We start from the raw sequence: 20,094 nt of genomic DNA on the forward strand, positions 1-20,094 counted from the left end.
AAAAATCCCCCAAGGGTTAAAAACGGGGTTTTTTTTTTTCCCTAAAGAATGGTTGTTTTTAAATACTGTTTCTAATACAGATATCAACTTTAGCAAGCCAGAAAATGCCAAAAAGTAGGCAGGAAAGCAGTAATTTTAAACAAAAAATCAGAAGAAAATACTTAAAATTTCAAAAGTGGCTCCTTTCTTCTCTCAGCATTTTCTCCCCTTGGTAGGTGCTTCAGCAAAAACTATCAAGCCTGGAAAGATGCCAAAACAATGAGGCAGCAGGGTTTTAAGAGAGAGAGATCAAGGAGTTTAGAATTGACCCAAAATGGTCAATAAAACTACAGCTTCTAGGCAGTAACCACTCCTACATGGACAGGAAGGCTGCTCAGTGTTAACCACTGCCACTGGTGAACACAGAGACTTCCCTTTAGTCCAAGCTAGAACTGGCCTCCAACAAACTTACAAACAGTTAAGAACAGCAAATCTGTAACTGAACTTTCTTTAATTTCTGAAAGTGGGAAAAAGCAAGATTTTTTTTGTTTTTGTTTAAAGGTAGCAGAGATATGCAAGTAGCAAAATAGTCAGAACAGTGCACTAAATGACCCCACACTTGAGTGCTAGGCCAGAGTCAGGTAAAATGCAATTTTATGAAAAAAAACTATTTTAAATTAAGTGCAACACAGGAATTGCAGTAAACCGGCTCTAGATGTGTTCTAAATACTTTTTAGAATACAGATATCAACTTTAGCAAGCCAAAAAACGCCGAAAAGTAGGCAACAAAGCAGTAATTTTAATAAAAAAATCAGAAGAAATTACTTAAAATCTTAAAAGTGGCTGCTTTCTTCTCTCAGCATTTTCTCCCCTTGGTAGGTGCTTCAGCAACAACTATCAAGCATGGAAAGACTCCAAAACCACGAGGCAGAAGGGTTTTGAAAGAGAGAGATCAAGGAGTTTTGAATTTACCCAAAATGGCCAATAAAACTACAGCTTATAGGCAGTAACCTCTCCTACAGGGACAGGCAGGCTGCTCAGTGTTAACCACTGCCACTGGTGAACACAGAGACTTCCCTTTAGCCCAAGCAAGCACTGGCCTCCAAAAAATTTACAAACAGTTCAGAACAGCAAATCCGTAACTGAATTTTCTTAAATTTCAGAAAGTGGGAAAAAAGCAAGATTTTTTTTTAAAAGGTAGCAGAGATACACAAGTAGCAAAATAGTCAGAACAGTGCAATAAATGACCCCACACTTGAGTGCTAGGCCAGAGTAAGGTAAAATGCAATTTTAAGAAAAAAAAATATTTTAAATTAAGTGCAACACATGAAATGCAGTAAACAGGCTCTAGACGTGTCTAAATACTGTTTCTAATACATATATCAACTGCAGCATGCTGGAAAATGCCGAAAAGTAGGCGGCAAAGCAGTAATTTTAAACAAAAAATCAGAAGAAAATACTTAAAATTTCATAAGTGGCTCCTTTCTTCTCTCAGAATTTTCTCCCCTTGGTAGGTGCTTCAGCAAAAACTATCAAGTCTGGAAAGATGCCAAAACCATGAGGCAGCAGGGTTTTAAGAGAGAGAGAGATCAAGGAGCTTGGAACTTACCCAAAATGGCCAATAAAACTACAGCTTCTAGGCAGTAACCACTCCTATAGGGACAGGCAGGCTGAGCAGTGTTAACCACGGCCACTGGTGACCACAGAGACTTCCCTTTAGCCCAAGCAAGCACTGGCATCCAAGAAACTTACTAACAGTTCAGAACAGCAAATCTGTAACTGAACTTTCTTAAATTTCAGAAAGTGGGAAAAAAGAAACATTTGTTTTTTTTTTTGTTTTTGTTTAAAGGTAGCAGAGATACACAAGTAACAAAATAGTCAGAACAGTGCAATAAATGACCCCACACTTGAGTGCTAGGCCAGAGTCATGTAAAATGGAATTTGAAGAAAAAAAAAAACGTTTTTAACTTAAGTGCAACCCGGGAAATGCAGTAAACAGGCTCTACATTTGTTCTAAATACTGTTTCTAATACAGATATCAACTTTAGCAAGACGGAAAACACTGAAAAGTAAGCGGGAAAGCAGTAATTTAAAAAAAAATCAGAAGAAAATACTTAAAATATCAAAACTGGCTCCTTTCTTCTCTCAGCATTTTCTCCTCTTAGTAGGTGCTTCAGCAACAACTATCAAGCCTGGAAAGATGCCAAAACCAAGAGGCAGCAGGGTTTTAAAAGAGAGATATCAAGGAGTTTGGAATTGACCCAAAATTGCAAAGAAAACTACATGTTCTAGCCAGTAACCACTCCTACAGGGTCAGGAAGGCTGCTCAGTGTTAACCACTGCCACTGGTGAACACAGAGACTTCCCTTTAGCCCAAGCAAGCTCTGGCCTCCAAGAAACTTACAAACAGTTCAGAACAACAAATCTGTAACTGAACTTTCTTAAATTTCAGAAAGTGGGAAAAACGCAAGTTTTTTTGTTTTTGTTTTTGTTTAAAGGTAGCAGAGATACACAAGGAGCAAAATAGTCAGAACAGTGCAATGAATGACCCCACACTTAAGTGCTTGGCCAAAATCAGGTAAAATGCAATTTTAAGAAAAAAAAATATTTTAAATTAAGTGCAACACTGGAAATGCAATAAACAGGCTCTAGATGTGTTCAAATACTGTTTCTAATACAGATATCAACTTTAGCAAGCCGGAAAATGCCAAAAAGTAGGCGGCAAAGCAATAATTTTAAACAAAAAATCAAAAGAAAATACATAAAATCTCAAAAGTGGCTCCTTTCTTCTCTCAGCGTTTTCTCTCCTTGGTAGGTGCTTCAGCAACTACTATCCAGCCTGGAAAGATGCCAAAACCTTGAGCCAGCAGTGGTTTAATTGAGAGAGATCAAGGAGTTTGTAATTGATCTAAAATGGCCAATACAACTACAGCTTCTAGGCAGTAACCACCACTGTAGGGACAGGCAAACTGCGCAGTGTTAACCACTGCCACTGGTGAACACAGAGACTTCCCTTTAGTCCAAACAAGCACTGGCCTCCAAGAAACAAACAGTTCAGAACAGCAAATCTGTAACTGAACTTTGTTAAATTTCAGAAAGTGGGAAAAACGCAAGTTTTTTTTTTTTTTTTGTTTAAAGGTAGCAGAGATACTCAAGTAGCAAAATAGTCAGAACAGTGCAATAAATGACCCCACACTTGAGTGCTAGGACAGAGTCAGGTAAAATGCAATTTTAAGAAAACAAAACAGTTTTAAATTAAGTGCAACACAGGAAATGCAGTAAACAGGCTCTAGATGTATTTTAAATACTGTTTCTAATGCAGATATCAACTTTAGCAAGCCAGAAAATGCTGAAAAGTAGGCGGCAAAGCAATAATTTTAAACAAAAAATCAGAAGAAAATACTTAAAATCTCAGAAGTGGTTCCTTTCTTCTCTCAGCATTTTCTCCCCTTGGTAGGTGCTTCAGCAAAAACTATCAAGCCTGGAAAGATGCCAAAACCACGAGGCAGCAGGGATTTAAGAGAGAGAGATCAAGAAGTTTGGAATTGACCCAAAATGGCCAAAAAAACTACAGTTTCTAGGCAGTAACCACTCCTACATGGACAGGAAGGCTGCTCAGTGTTAACCACTGCCACTGGTGAACACAGAGACTTCCCTTTAGTCCAAGCTAGCACTGGCCTCCAAGAAACTTACAAACAGTTAAGAACAGCAAAACTGTAACTGAACTTTCTTTAATTTCTGAAAGTGGGAAAAAGCAAGATTTGTTTTTGTTTTTGTTTAAAGGTAGCAGAGATACACAAGTAGCAAAATATTCAGAACAGTGCAATAAATGACCCCACACTTGAGTGCTAGGCCAGAGTCAGGTAAAATGCAATTTTAAGAAAAAAACTATTTTAAATTAAGTGCAACACAGGAAATGCAGTAAACCAGCTCTAGATGTGTTCTAAATAATTTTTATAATACAGATATCAACTTTAGCAAGCAAAAAAACACCAAAAATAGGCAACAAAGCAGTAATTTTAAACAAAAAATCAGAAGAAAATACTTAAAAACTTAAAAGTGGCTCCTTTCTTCTCTCAGCATTTTCTCCCCTTGGTATGTGCTTCAGCAACAACTATCAAGCCTGGAAAGACTCCAAAACCATGAGGCAGAAGGGTTTTGAAAGAGAGAGATCAAGGAGTTTTGAATTGACCCAAAATGGCCAATAAAACTACAGCTTATAGGCAGTAACCACTCCTACAGGGACAGGCAGGCTGCTTAGTGTTAACCACTGCCACTGGGGAACACAGAGACTTCCCTTTAGCCCAAGCAAGCACTGGACTCCAAGAAATTTACAAACAGTTCAGAAAAGCAAATCTGTAACTGAATGTTCTTAAATTTCAGAAAGTGGGAAAAAAGCAAGATTTTTTCTTAAAAGATAGCAGTGATACACAAGTAGCAATATAGTCAGAACAGTGCAATAAATGTCCCCACACTTGAGTGCTAGGTCAGAGTCAGGTAAAATGCAATTTTAAGAAAAAAACTATTTTAAATTAAGTGCAACACAGGAAATGCAGTAAACAGGCTCTAGATGTGTTCTAAATACTGTTTCTAATACAGATATCAACTTTAGCAAGCCAGAAAATGCAGAAATGTAGGCAGCAAAGCAGTCATTTTAAACAAAAAATCAGAAGAAAATACTTAAAATTTCAAAAGTGGCTCCTTTCTTCTCTCAGCGTTTTCTCCCCTTGGAAGGTGCTTCAGCAACAACTATCAAGCCTGGAAAGATGCCAAAACAATGAGGCAGCAGGGTTTTAAGAGAGAGAGATCAAGGAGTTTAGAATTGACCCAAAATGGTCAATAAAACTACAGCTTCTAGGCAGTAACCACTCCTACATGGACGGGAGGGCTGCTCAGTGGTAACCACTGCCACTGGTGAACACAGAGACTTCCCTTTAGCCCAAGATAGCACTGGCCTCCAAGAAACTTACAAACAGTTAAGAACAGCAAATCTGTAACTGAACTTTCTTTAATTTCTGAAAGTGGAATAAAGCAAGATTTTTTTTTTGTTTTTGTTTAAAGGTAGCAGAGATACGCAAGTAGCAAAATAGTCAGAACAGTGCAATAAATGACCCCTCACTTGAGTGCTAGGCCAGAGTCAGGTAAAATGCAATTTTAAGAAAAAAACTAGTTTAAATTAAGTGCAACACAGGAAATGCAGTAAACCAGCTCTAGATGTGTTTTAAATACTTTTTATAATACAGATATCAACTTTAGCAAGCCAAAAAATGCCCAAAAGTAGGCAACAAAGCAGTAATTTTAAACACAAAATCAGAAGAAAATACTTAAAATCTTAAAAGTGGCTCCTTTCTTCTCTCAGCATTTTCTCTCCTTGGTATGTGCTTCAGCAACAACTATCAAGCCTGGAAAGACTCCAAAACCATGAGGCAGAAGGGTTTTGAAAGAGAGAGATCAAGGAGTTTTGAATTGACCCAAAATGGCCAATAAAACTACAGCTTATAAGCAGTAACCACTCCTACAGGGACAGGCAGACTGCTCAGTGTTAACCACTGCCACTGGGGAACACATAGTCTTCCCTTTAGCCCAAGCAAGCACTGGCCTCCAAAAAATTTACAAACAGTTCAGAACAGCAAATCTGTAACTGAATGTTCTTAAATTTCAGAAAGTGGGAAAAAAGCAAGATTTTTTCTTAAAAGATAGCAGAGATACACAAGTAGCAAAATAGTCAGAACAGTGCAATAAATGTCCCCACACTTGAGTGCTAGGTCAGAGTCAGGTAAAATGCAATTTTAAGAAAAAAACTATTTTAAATTAAGTGCAACACAGGAAATGCAGTAAACAGGCTCTAGATGTGTTCTAAATACTGTTTCTAATACAGATATCAACTTTAGCAAGCCAGAAAATGCAGAAATGTAGGCAGCAAAGCAGTCATTTTAAACAAAAAATCAGAAGAAAATACTTAAAATTTCAAAAGTGGCTCCTTTCTTCTCTCAGCGTTTTCTCCCCTGGGAAGGTGCTTCAGCAACAACTATCAAGCCTGGAAAGATGCCAAAACCATGAGGCAGCAGGGTTTTAAGAGAGAGATCAAGAAGTTTAGAATTGACCCAAAATGGTCAATAAAACTACAGCTTCTAGGCAGTAACCACTCCTACATGGACAGGGAGGCTGCTCAGTGGTAACCACTGCCACTGGTGAACACAGAGACTTCCCTTTAGCCCAAGATAGCACTGGCCTCCAAGAAACCTACAGACAGTTAAGAACAGCAAATCTGTAACTGAACTTTCTTTAATTTCTGAAAGTGGAATAAAGCAAGATTTTTTTTTGTTTTTGTTTAAAGGTAGCAGAGATACGCAAGTAGCAAAATAGGCAGAACAGTGCAATAAATGACCCCTCACTTGAGTGCTAGGCCAGAGTCAGGTAAAATGCAAATTTAAGAAAAAAACTAGTTTAAATTAAGTGCAACACAGGAAATGCAGTAAACCAGCTCTAGATGTATTCAAAATAGTTTTTATAATACAGATATCAACTTTAGCAAGCCAAAAACCCCCCAAAAGTAGGCAACAAAGCAGTAATTTTAAACACAAAATCAGAAGAAAATACTTAAAATCTTAAAAGTGGCTCCTTTCTTCTCTCAGTATTTTCTCCCCTTGTTAGGTGCTTCAGCAACAACTATCAAGGCTGGAAAGACTCCAAAACCATGAGGCCGAAGTGTTTTGAAAGAGAGTGATCAGGGAGTTTTGAATTGACCCAAAATGGCCAATAAAACTACAGCTTATCGGCAGTAACCACTCCTACAGGGACAGGCAGGCTGATTAGTGTTAACCACTGCCACTGGGGAACACAGAGACTTCCCTTTAGCCCAAGCAAGCACTGGACTCCAAGAAATTTACAAACAGTTTAGTACAGCAAATCTGTAACTGAATTTTCTTATATTTCAGAAAGTGGGAAAAAAGCAAGATCTTTTTTATTTTTGTTTAAAGGTAGCAGAGATACCCAAGTAGCAAAATAGTGAGAACAGTGCAATAATTGACCCCACACTTGAGTGCTAGGCCAGAGTCAGGTAAAATGCAATTTTAAGAAAAAAAAATGATTTTAAATTAAGTGCAAGACAGGAAATGCAGTAAACAGGCTCTAGATGTGTTCTAAATACTGTTTTTAATACAGATTTCAACTTTAGCAAACCACAAAATGCCATAAAGTAGGCGGCAAAGCAGTAATTTTAAACAAAAAAATCAGAAGAAAATACTTAAAACTCAAAAGTGGCTCCTTTCTTCTCTCAGCATTTTCTCCCCTTGGTAGGTGCTTCAGCAACAACTATCAAGCCTGGAAAGATGCCAAAACCACGAGGCAGCAGGGTTTTAAGAGAGAGATAGATCAAGGAGTTTGGAATTGACCCAAAATGGCCAATACAACTACAGCTTCTAGGCAGTAATCACTCCTACATGGACAGGAAGGCTGCTCAGTGTTATCCACTGCCACTGGTGAACACAGAGACTTCCCTTTAGTCGAAGCTAGCACTGGCCTCCAAGAAACTTACAAACAGTTAAGAACAGCAAATCTGTAACTGAACTTTCTTTAATTTCTGAAAGTGGGAAAAAGCAATATTTTTTTTATTTTTGTTTAAAGGTAGCAGAGATATGCAAGTAGCAAAATAGTCAGAACAGTGCAATAAATGACCCCACACTTGAGTGCTAGGCCAGAGTCAGGTAAAATGCAATTTTAAGAAAAAAATATTTTAAATTAAGTGCAACACAGGAAATGCAGTAAACCGGCTCTAGATGTGTTCTAAATACTTTTTATAATACAGATATCAACTTTAGCAAGCCAAAAAAGGCCAGAAAGTAGGCAACAAAGCAGTAATTTTAAACAAAAAATCAGAAGAAAATACTTAAAATCTTAAAAGTGGTTGCTTTCTTCTCTCAGCATTTTCTCCCCTTGGTAAGTGCTTCAGCAACAACTATCAAGCCTATAAAGACTCCAAAACCACGAGGCAGAACGGTTTTGAAAGAGAGAGATCAAGGAGTTTTGAATTGACCCAAAATGGCCAATAAAACTACAGCTTATAGGCAGAAAACCTCCTACAGGCACAGGCAGGCTGCTTAGTGTTAACCACTGCCACTGGGGAACACAGAGACTTCCCTTTAGCCCAAGCAAGCACTGGCCTCCAAATAATTTACGAACAGTTCAGAACAGCAAATCTGTAACTGAATTTTCTTAAATTTCAGAAAGTGGGAAAAAAGCAAGATTTTTTTTTTAAAACGTAGCAGAGATACACAAGTAGCAAAATAGTAAGAACAGTGCAATAAATGACCCCACACTTGCATGCTAGGCCAGAGTCAGGTAAAATGCAATGTTAAGACAAAAACTATTTTGAATTAAGTGCAACACAGGAAATGCAGTAAACAGGCTCTAGATGTGTTCTAAATACTGTTTCTAATACAGATATTAACTTTAGCAAGCCAAAAAATGCTGAAAAGTAGGTGGCAAAGCAGTAATTTTAAACAAAAAATCAGAAGAAAATACTTAAAATCTCAAAAGTGGCTCCTTTCTTCTCTCAGCATTTTCTCCCCTTGGTAGGTGCTTCAGCAAAAACTATCAAGTCTGGAAAGATGCCAAAACCATGAGGCAGCAGGGTTTTAAGAGAGAGAGATCAAGGAGTTTGGAATTGACCCAAAATGGCCAATAAAACTACAGCTTCCAGGCAGTAACCACTCCTATACGGACAGGCAGGCTGCTCAGTGTTAACCACTGCCACTGGTGAACACAGAGACTTCCCTTTAGCCCAAGCAAGCACTGGCCTCCAAGAAATTTACAAACAGTTCAGAACAACAAATCTGTAACTGAATTTTCTTAAATTTCTGAAAGTGGGAAAAAAGCAAGATTTTTTTTTTTTTTTTTAAAGTTAGCAGAGATACACAAGGAGCAAATAAGTCAGAACAGTGCAATAAATGACCCCACAATCGAGTGCTAGGCCAGAGTCAGGTAAAATGCAGTTTAAAAAAAAAAGATTTTAAATTAAGTGCAACACAGGAAATGCAGTAAGGCTCTAGATGTGTTTTAAATACTGTTTCTATTGCAGATATCTAACTTTAGCAAGCCGAAAAATGCCAAAAAGTCGGCAGCAAAGCAGTAATTTTAAACAAAAAATCAGAAGAAAATACTTAAAATCTCAAAAGTGGCTCCTTTCTTCTCTCAGCATTTTCTCCCCTTGGTAGGTGCTTCAGCAAAAACTATCAAGCCTGGAAAGATGCCAAAACCATGAGGCAGCAGGGTTTAAAGAGAGAGAGATCAAGGAGTTTGGAATTGACCCAAAATGGCTAATAAAACTACAGCTTCTAGGCAGTAACCACTCCTACATGGACAGGAAGGCTGCTCAGTGTTAACCAATGCTACTGGTGACCACAGAGACTTCCCTTTAGCCCAAGCAAGCACTGGCCTCCAAGAAACATACAAACAGTTCAGAACAGCAAATCATTAACTGAACTTTCTTAAATTTCTGAAAGTGGCAAAAAAGCAAGATTTTTTTGTTTTGTTTTTGTTTAAAGGTAGCAGAGATACACAAGGAGCAAAATAGTCAGAACAGTGCAATAAATGACCCCACACTTGAGTGCTAGGCCAGAGTCAGGTAAAATGCAATTTTAAGAAAAAAAATGATTTTAAATTAAGTGCAAGACAGGGAATGCAGTAAACAGGCTCTAGATGTGTTCTAAATACTGTTTCTAATACAGATATCAACTTTAGCAAGCCAGAAAACCCCAAAAAAGTTGGCGGCAAAGCAGTAATTTTAAACAAAATATCAGAAGAAACTACTTAAAATCTCAAAAGTGGTTCCTTTCTTTTCTCAGCATTTTCTCCCCTTGGTAGGTGCTTCAGCAACAACTATCAAGCCTGGAAAGACGCCAAAACCATGAGGCAGCAGGGTTTTAAGAGAGACAGATCAAGGACTTTGGAATTGACCCAAAATGGCCAATAAAACTACAGCTTGTAGGCAGTAACCACTCCTACAGGGACAGGCAGGCTGCTCAGTGTTAACCACTGCCACTGGAGAACAGAGAGACTTCCCTTTAGCCCAAGCAAGTACTGGCCTCTAAGAAACTTACAAACAGTTCAGAACAGCAAATCTGTAACTGAACTTTTTTAAATTTCTGAAAGTGGGAAAAAAGCAAGATTTTTTTTGTTTTGTTTTTGTTTAAAGGTAGCAGAGATACACAAGCAGCAAAAATAGCCAGAACAGTGCAATAATTGTCCCCACACTTGAGTGCTTTGCCAGAGTCAGGTAAAATGCAATTTTAAGAAAAAAAAAGCAATTTTAAATTAAGTACAGCACATGAAATGCAGTAAACAGGCTCTAGATGTGTTCTAAATACTGTTTCTAATGCAGATATCAACTTTAGCAAACTGGAAAATGCCGGAAAGTAGGCGGCAAAGCAGTCATTTAAAACAAAAAATCAGAAGAAAATACTTAAATCTCAAAAGTGGCTCCTTTGTTCTCTCAGCATTTTCTCCCCTTGGTAGGTGCTTTAGCAACAACTATCAAGCCTAGAAAGATGCCAAAACCATGAGGCAGCAGGGTTTTAAGAGAGGGAGATCAAGGAGTTTGGAATTGACCCAAAATGGCTAACAAAACTACAGCTTCTAGGCAGTAACCACTCCTACAGGGACAGGCAGGCTGCTCAGTGTTCACCACTGCCGGTGGTGAACATAGAGATTTCCCGTTAGCCCAAGCAAGCACTGGCCTCCAAGAAACTTACAAATATATCAGAACAGCAAATCTGTAACTGAACTTTCTTAAATTTCTGAAAGTGGGGGAAAAGCAAGATTTTTTTTTTGTTTAAAGGTAGCAGAGATATACAAGTAGGAAAATAGTCAGAACAGTGAAATAAATGACCCCACACTTGAGTGCTAGGCCAGAGTCAGGTAAAATGCAATTTTAAGAAAAAAACTATTTTGAATTAAGTGCAACAGAGGAAATGCAGTAAACAGGCTCTAGATGTGTTCTAAATACTGTTTCTAATACATATATCAACTTTAGCAAGCTGGAACACTCCAAAAAGTAGGAGGCAAAGCAGTAATTTTAAGCAAAAAATGAGAAGAAATACTTAAAATCTCAAAAGTGGCTCCTTTCTTCTCTCAGCGTTTTCTCCCCTTGGTTGGTGCTTCAGCAACAACTATCAAGCCTGGAAAGATGCCAAAACCATGAGGCAGCAGGGTTTTAAGAGAGAGAGATCAAGGAGTTTGGAATTGACCCAAAATGGCCAATAAAACTACAGCTTCTAGGCAGTAACCACTCCTACAGCGACAGGCAGGCTGCTCAGTGTTAACCACTGCCCCTGGTGAACACAGAGACTTCCCTTTAGCCCAAGCAAGCACTGGCCACCAAGAAACTTATAAACAGTTCAGAACAGCAAATCTGTAACTGAACTTTCTTAAATTTCAGAAAGTGGGAAAAAAGTAAACTTTTTTTTTTATTTTTGTTTAAAGGTAGCAGAGATACACAAGTAGCAAAATAATCAGAACAGTCCAATAAATGACCCCACACTTGAGTGCTAGGCCAGAGTTAGGTAAAATGCACTTTTAAGAAAAAAAAAACAATTTTAAATTAAGTACAACACAGGAAATGCAGTAAACAGGCTCTAGATGTGTTCTAAATCATGCTTCTAATACAGATATCAACTTTAGTAAGCCGGAAAATGCTGAAAAGTAGGCGGCAAAGCAGTAATTTTAAACAAAAAATCAGAATAAAATGCTTAAAATCTCAACAGTGGCTCCTTTCTTCTCTCAGCATTTTCTCCCCTTGGTAGCTGCTTCAGCAACAACTATCAAGCCTGGAAAGATGCCAAAACCATGTGGCAGCACGATATTAAGAGAGAGAGATCAAGGAGTTTGGAATTGACCCAAAATGGTCAATAAAACTACAGCTTCTAGGCAGTAACCACTCCTACAAGGACAGGCAGGCTGCTCAGTGTTAACCACTGCCATTGGTGAACACAGAGTCTTCCCTTTAGCCCAAGCAAGCACTGGCCTCCAAGAAACTTACAAACAGTTCAGAACAGCAAATCTGTAACTGAACTTTCTTAAATTTCAAAAAGTGGGAAAAAAGTAAGATTTTTTTTTGTTTGTTTTTGTTTAAAGGTAGCAGGGATACACAAGTAGCAAAATAGTCAGAACAGTGCAATAAATGACCCCACACTTGAGTGCTCGGCCAGAGTTAGGTAAAATGCAATTTTAAGAAAAAAAACTATTTTAAATTAAGTGCAACACAGGAAATGCAGTAGACAGGCTCTAGATGTGTTCTAAATACTGTTTCTAATACAGATATCAACTTTAGCAAGCCGGAAAATGCCAAAAAGTAGGCGGCAAACCAGTAATTTTAAACAAAAAATCAGAAGAAAATACTTAAAATCTCAAAAGTGGCTCCTTTCTTCTCTCAGCATTTTCTCCCCTTGGTAGGTGCTTCAGCAACATCTATCATGCCTGGAAAGATGCCAAAGCCAGGAGGCAGCAGGGTTTTAAGAGAGAGAGAGAGAGATCAAGGTGTTTGGAATTGACCCAAAAATGGCTAATAAAACTACAGCTTCTAGGCAGTAACCACTCCTACAGGGACAGGCAGGCTGCTCAGTGTTCACCACTGCCGGTGGTGAACATAGAGATTTCCCGTTAGCCCATGCAAGCACTGGCCTCCAAGAAACTTACAAATAATTCAGAACAGCAAATCTGTAACTGAACATTCTTAAATTTCTGAAAGTGGGAGAAAAGCAAGATTTTTTTTTTGTTTAAAGGTAGCAGAGATATACAAGTAGGAAAATAATCAGAACAGTGAAATAAATGACCCCACACTTGAGTGCTAAGCTAGAGTCAGGTAAAATGCAATTTTAAGAAAAAAACTATTTTGAATTAAGTGCAAAAGAGGAAATGCAGTAAACATGCTCTAGATTTGTTCTAAATACTGTTTCTAATACAGATATCAACTTTAGCAAGCTGGAACACTCCGAAAACTAGGCGGCAAAGCAGTAATTTTAAGCAAAAAATGAGAAGAAATACTTAAAATATCAAAAGTGGCTCCTTTCTTCTCTCAGCGTTTTCTCCCCTTGATTGGTGCTTCATCAACAACTATCAAGCCTGGAAAGATGCCAAAACCATGAGGCAGCAGGGTTTTAAGAGAGAGATCAAGGAGTTTGGAATTGACTCAAAATGGCCAATAAAACTACAGCTTCTAGGCAGTAACCACTCCTACAGCGACAGGCAGGCTGCTCAGTGTTAACCACTGCCACTGGTGAACACAGAGACTTCCCTTTAGCCCAAGCAAGCACTGGCCACCAAGAAACTTATAAACAGTTCAGAACAGCAAATCTGTAACTGAACTTTCTTAAATTTCAGAAAGTGGGAAAAAGTAAACTTTTTTTTATTTTTGTTTAAAGGTAGCAGAGATACACAAGTAGCAAAATAGTCAGAACAGTGCAATAAATGACCCCACACTTGAGTGCTGGGCCAAGGTCAGGCCCCATCCAGTTGTACGGCCTCAGCCCTCCATGTGCTATTTGTGTGGCTACATGAGATGCAGCTAAATCCAGAGGCTGAGAAGATGATATCATCTATGTAATCTGTGGCATGCGTAAGGGTGTCTGAGAAGAATTATCCCCAGCTATGTGCTACAAGAAGCCTTTGTTCAGGCTTTCAATTAACTTCCACCATGTTGAAAATGGGTTTTCAAAATATTTGAGCAGTAGAAACATAAATGGTTATGGATGAGTGCTAATGCAGGTCTAAAGAAGCCCTAACAAGCAGACAATTGTCAAATCCGACATGTAAGTGCATATACCTTGCTTAGGGAAGCAGTCAAGGGTAAAACTCAACATGAATCAGAATTAGACCTCATGCCTGCATTGCATACCTCTCAGCCTCTTAACGCAATAAGTCTGGATAAAGCCCGACAAAATGGGGGAAGGGGCAAAGGCCCAAAAATAGGGACATATTTTAAACATTGCTCTTATAAACTTAGAAAGTTGCTAGAGTAACCAAGTTTGTTTTAACACACATTTTCTGAAATTATTTAAAGTTTGAAACTGAAAAGTATGTCATTATTTAGTGATTTTAATCCTCAGATCATCTCAGTGATTTGCCAGAAAACCTCAAGTTTTATAAGGAACAGACCAAAAATATGAGCCAAAAATCTGAACAGTCTGAGAAAATCTGGACAGTTGAGAGGTATGCTGTGATAACAGTATCATTAGAGTTTAACTTATGCCGGTAAAATTCCTGAGAGTTAAGCACATATTTGTATATTGATTTAATATTTTGCCTACCTAGAAAGTGGTCTAATCCAAATTGACCATTTCTAACCAAAACTTAGTAAAAAGCAGAAAAACATCTATATAGTTAAAAAGAAAACAAAATAAAGCTACCATTAATAAAATACATTAACAAAATACAGTAGCACTGTAATTAAAAATACAATGTTTTGGATATGAGTTGTACATGTTGAGTCCACTTCAATTATACTAAGCAAGACTATGTGACTGTTTTCCATTAGGATAGTGCTGACTGCCTCAAAATAGTCTTCATTTGGCACATATAATTTTAAAGCAAATGATGCTGCTGGGAGAATTGAATCTTCAGAGATCTGTAGTCACATGCTAACCTCACTTTGTCATTTCTCATGTTCTTTGCAAGGAATTTGAGCATGTATAACCCTTATAAGGATGAGCTTCTGTAAGGCTATGATACCAGAGCATTAGAGAAGAGGTCAGGAAGTGGGGCAAGATCCTACCCATTTGAAAGAACTGTATATTCCTGTTTCAGTCACATGGTATGTGTAATGTTTCACAGAAAGCCTGTCAGAGCAACATGAGCATAAAGCTATCAGGTATCTGCCTACATATCCACCATTCATTCCTCCAAGTAACTAGTGGACATTATATTAACTCCCCAGTTGTCATCATTATACAAGAGTACGCACAAGGTGTTTTGACGGCAACATGGCTGGATATCTGACATTCAGGAGGGAGAACCATTTCAGTGAATTTTAGTCCCTTGAGGTTTGGCTGATATTTTAGAACTGGTAACTAGCTGATTCTCTCTCTCAGATTCATTGTTCAAGAACTAAATGATCTTGATAAAAATTAAGGGTTAGAATAGATTCATTTACAATAAGGGGGTCCATTTTCCGTATGTCACCAGGGCATAGAGGATTACAGTTTTGAGTGAGTGTATTTAATCTCCAAGAAACCTGGAGGGTCAGATCAATTTTAGATCTGAGCAGCTTCAACCACCATGTAAAATGTATGACTGTCACACTCTGCATGATCTTCCCCTTATTAAGGCTGTTTGGATATATTCAGTGGGATGGTCTCTAAGGAGGGCATATTTCCCTGAACTATGCTGATATATTTTATATTGATAAAATAGCTTTATTTCTATGTTTCAGAAATATATGTCAGACATGTTGAGAAGCTGGGAGAACAAGTAAATATCTTGACCTCTCAAGCCTCCATGTCAGTACCTTGTAACTAGGAGAAGGCTGCATTAACTTAAGGGTATGCAGGCGTTAGAGCACCTCAGTTGCCCACCTTCCTGCAGGTAAGCCTTGCTTTGTGGTACAGAGGGATAGAGCCTTTACTGAGACTCATGTGAGTGAGATGCAATTAGTGGTCCTCCTGAGACTGGAGGAACCAGGCATGGAGGGAGGGAGGAGAGAAGGAGAGGCATAGCCTGCTTGCCTCTACCAGAGGGTAGGGTATGCAATTGGTGCTCGAGGAGCTTAAGGAGAACTGTGATTTCTCTGGTGGAGACCAGGGAAACCACTTCACATGTTTTTGGGATGGAGTAGGGGCTACTTGCTGTCAACATCTCTTGCAAAGGTAGGGACGGCCAGCATTGGAAGCCCATTGTAGATCCCCATTCTGTTTCTCAGTAAGTAAGGCTAAGTAAAAAACTTCGATATACCCCAAAGAGTGTCTAAATGATGGCCCTTTTTGATTGATTCCCACCCCAGTGATAGGGAACAAATGGGATAAATGACTGGGAGAGAACTGATGGCCAACAGGCAGTAGGAGCAAAGACTAAGCAAAAAAAAAAACTTCCTGGAGGCATTTGTGATTTGTTGAATTAAAGAGAACAGCAGCTTTATGTTGATTTTACAGCTTACTGTAGATTGTCACAATGTCTGTAATTACAAATGCTTCCAAAATAGGATTGATTCTTCCTGGTACAAAAGATTCCTCTAGGATCACAGAAGGCTTCTGACTTTGCCTTGTGATCTCAGTACTTCAAACACTATGTAATTTTGCTAGCTCTCTGCTATGTCTGCAGAACAAGTACTTCACAGTGCTGACAACAGCACAGCACTATGGGATCTATACGTTTTTCTGTATTTGTATGACTGGCTGTTAGTGGACCTTTTCTCATAGTTCTCTGCTACAGCTTCATACAATTAGGCCTCTAGTTTTAGGGTTTTGTATCAACTCAGAAAAACTGAGTAGCTCTGTTTGCTACCCTTGTTGAGTTTTTGATTCTAACAACTGTTAATTACTTTATTCATGCTAGTAACTATAACACACAGGAAAAGTCAATGACAGTTTATTATTCATGCAGTGATGGGATGCTGCCACCTACTTTTAAAAATGAGCAGGAAAATGTAAGATGACATTCAAGTCAGGCATAAGTTGATACAAAGTCGTTCAATATGCAACCAATTAGACTTCACAAATAAAACAGGTCGTACTGAAATGCTACCTGTGTTACAAGAATAAACTGGAACATAACAGATGGATGATCACTACAGGCAGTACTGGCAGCTGGCAAAAAGAATAAGGCAGTGAGCTGTTGACAATCCTCTTCCTGTGGTACAGGGTTTGATTCTTTCAGTCATTTGCTTATGGTGTGACCTAGAGCAAGTCATTTAATCAGACAGTGCTTTGAGGCAATTGGGAATTTGGGCAAGGCACATTTATTGCCTCATGGACTGCATGCCTAGGAACTATGTGCACATAAAAGATACTGGCTGCTTGATATCTAATGATGATTACAACAGTTATATCTTATCCAGTTTAAGCGGAAAGTAATATAAGTAATGCAGCCAACATTTGAGAACAGGATATTTTTACTAAAGTTGCAAGATAGTTTACCAAAAGCACACATTTTTGATGAAAAAATAAGTTTTGTATGGGGACATTGACTGAATTGCCTCTGGCTACATCAGAATGAAAGAAAAAATGGAGAAAAGTTGTTTTGTTTTAGTGGTTGTCTTTCCAGAAAAATACCAGTTTGTTTTGCTTGCACTGCTTATTCTGTTTATGGAAGGCTAACATTGTTTGCAAACGCCAACGGTTTACTAAACACAATACCATATGTGTGCTTCAGGCACTCAAAATGTGTATATCTACATTGTAATCATACGTATTTTTACTTGTATATCTTTTCACATCTGCTTTGTAAATATTTCTACATGTATAGCTCTTTATGATTGCTCTGGTTCTTTGAGTCCCAGGTTGTGGCTGAAAAGAGTGAACTGACCAATCCACCTACCAGTTATCAAATAATGATAAGTTAATTAATTGAGTAATTAAAGTCTACAGTAGAATGATCTAATTTTATATTTTAGAAATTTCTAAGAGGCTGAGAATTCAGACAACACGGGTTGCACAAATTAAATTTATAAATAAGTTTTAGTGCTTGCTAAAATGGAAAGTTTAATGAAAATTAGACTTTCTCCCACAGCACTAGCCATATCTTGTTAGGCATTTTTTTTTTGAAAATATGACCACTGCAAAACTTAAAGATGATAAGCTTATATACAGTTTAAGCAGTGAAATACAGACACACACACAAAATGAAAAAAGGGAATCACTAATTAATCTTTTTCTAGTAATGTTGGTTTTGCCTTTGAATGCTATAGCATCTGAGGTTGCCAGGGGATTCACATTGTGTCTAGTCACATAAATAGGCTGTATTCAGTATACACTGTACATGATTGTGATATTAGCATGATTCACAAATTAAAATCATCTTAATGTTACACTGGAAAGGAACATGCAGATTCCATAGAACGCATTGACAAGGCTCACCTAAAAAGTGCTGCATTTACAGGGCTGGCAGTGGTCTGTAAAGTACTCACAACAGAAAATAATTTTGCAAATATTTATTGCCACCTGCAGATCTCTTCTTTAAATGGTATTGCCTGACTAAGATGGTGGCTGGTATTCATAAATCCCTGCTACTTTGCATTGCATTTTTCCCATTGAAGAGAAATGAGCAGGGTATGTGCGATTCAGAAAGCACTATAACACAAAGTGGCCAAATTCAAAGAGAATTTAACAAAGATATTTGCTAATAACCATATAATGAGCCACTCTGTATGCTAATGAATTAAAAAATCATGGTAAAATGATTCAGAAATGAATAAATAATGCACAAGCATGCTGTGTCTGAGTTAGCAATAAATTTGGATACATACTCACATTCAGCTAGAGGAAAACTTTAAAATGTGCTAGGAGTTGCCACAGTCATTGTAAACTTGGCTGTAGCCTCCAGTATAGGTTCATAGTTTCATAGGTGTGTACTAGGCTAATGGCCCTGGAGCCTTTACAAGCCTAGCCCATAGGATTGCCCTAGCATCGTGCCACCCGACCTTAGTTTCCGGTGCCTCTGTCGAGTAAATCCACTGGAGTGATCCCTGGGGTGAATTTTCTATTTCCCATCCACTCATCAAGATTTCTCTTGAAGAGGGCTAGTGAGGTGCTCTGCTTGACATGTATGGGAAGTCCATTCCATAGCATGGGCAGTCCCTGGGTTATAAACCTGTCCCTCCGGCATGTTTTGTTGATTGCGGTAATGAGGTTGACATCTCTAGAACATGTAGTGCAGAGGAACTGGGATTTCTTTAGATGTAGCATTTCTAACAGAGCTGTGTCAGACATAGCTTTGTAAATCAAGCAGAGATTGCCTCTAAGTAGGTATATGAGACAGAGAATAGTTGGAGTTTTTTTAAGTCTTTCCATATAGGACAAATGTTTAAGGCCTAGGATCCTCTTTGTGAGGTATTTTTGCGGCCTCTCCAGTTGTTGCAGGTGTTTAGTGAGGTACATGCTAAATGGGGCATTGTACTCAATGACTGGCCTAATGAGGCATCACTGGTTCCTCAATGGAATGCTTCAGCATGTGGGACAGCATATGTGGTTACCACATTTCCCAGAGGAGAGAACTAATACTATGCAAAACGTATATGCTATGGACCATTTCCCAGAGATATTGGGGGTTATAGACTTCACCCACACTGATAGACTGGGAAGGAGATGCATGAACTGCAAATGTTATCACTCCATCAATTGCCAGGTGGTTTGCAATGCACAAGTTGCCATCTACAATGTGTGTGCACGCCACCCAAGCAATTTGCATAACTCACACATATGGCATACCTGTGACCCATACCAAAAGTTTGCAAATGGTGACTTCCCTCAAGGATATCTAGTGTGGGATGCTTTATATGCCCTAGAGCCTTGCTAATGACACCCATGAGAAATCCACACAACCTCACAGAGCAAGGCTACAACCATGCCCATTAACAAACTACAAACATCACAGACCATGCATTTGGAATGGTCAAGTCAGGGTTCTACCGCCTGGATACATCTTGTGGTGTCCTGCAGTACAACCTTGCCATCAGTGCCACCATACTTACTGTGTGTGTTATGTTATGTTATGTTATATAATATGATTCTTAGACAACAGGGTGGCCCAATGCAGGGCCCAGAGTTCCCAGCACCACAGGCAATGGCAGCTGAGACAAATGAGGAGTCTGAGCAAAATCCAACAGCAGGGGATGACCATGGCAGATAGAGAAGGGCACAATATGGCCTGGCACTAGCTAAGAGGCATGGAATTGCACATACACTTACTACATAAGTTTCATAGCAGCTCTGCAGATACAGGTATAACAATGATGCATAGAATCAAACCAGACCACGCTTACCCCTACATTGTCTGGTCACTCTGAGCATCAAACATTGGCAGCCCATGGCCATGGCACTCTTAGCATCATTAGATTAGGTGACTGAGCATGCTTTCTTCCACAACTGTTACAATACCTAAGCTGATTAAGCAGTCAGTAAAAATGATGAT

Source organism: Protopterus annectens, chromosome 3.part0 (genome assembly GCF_019279795.1).
Source record: "Protopterus annectens isolate FY-2018-M chromosome 3.part0, PAN1.0, whole genome shotgun sequence".
Taxonomy (NCBI): Eukaryota; Metazoa; Chordata; order Ceratodontiformes; family Protopteridae; genus Protopterus; species Protopterus annectens.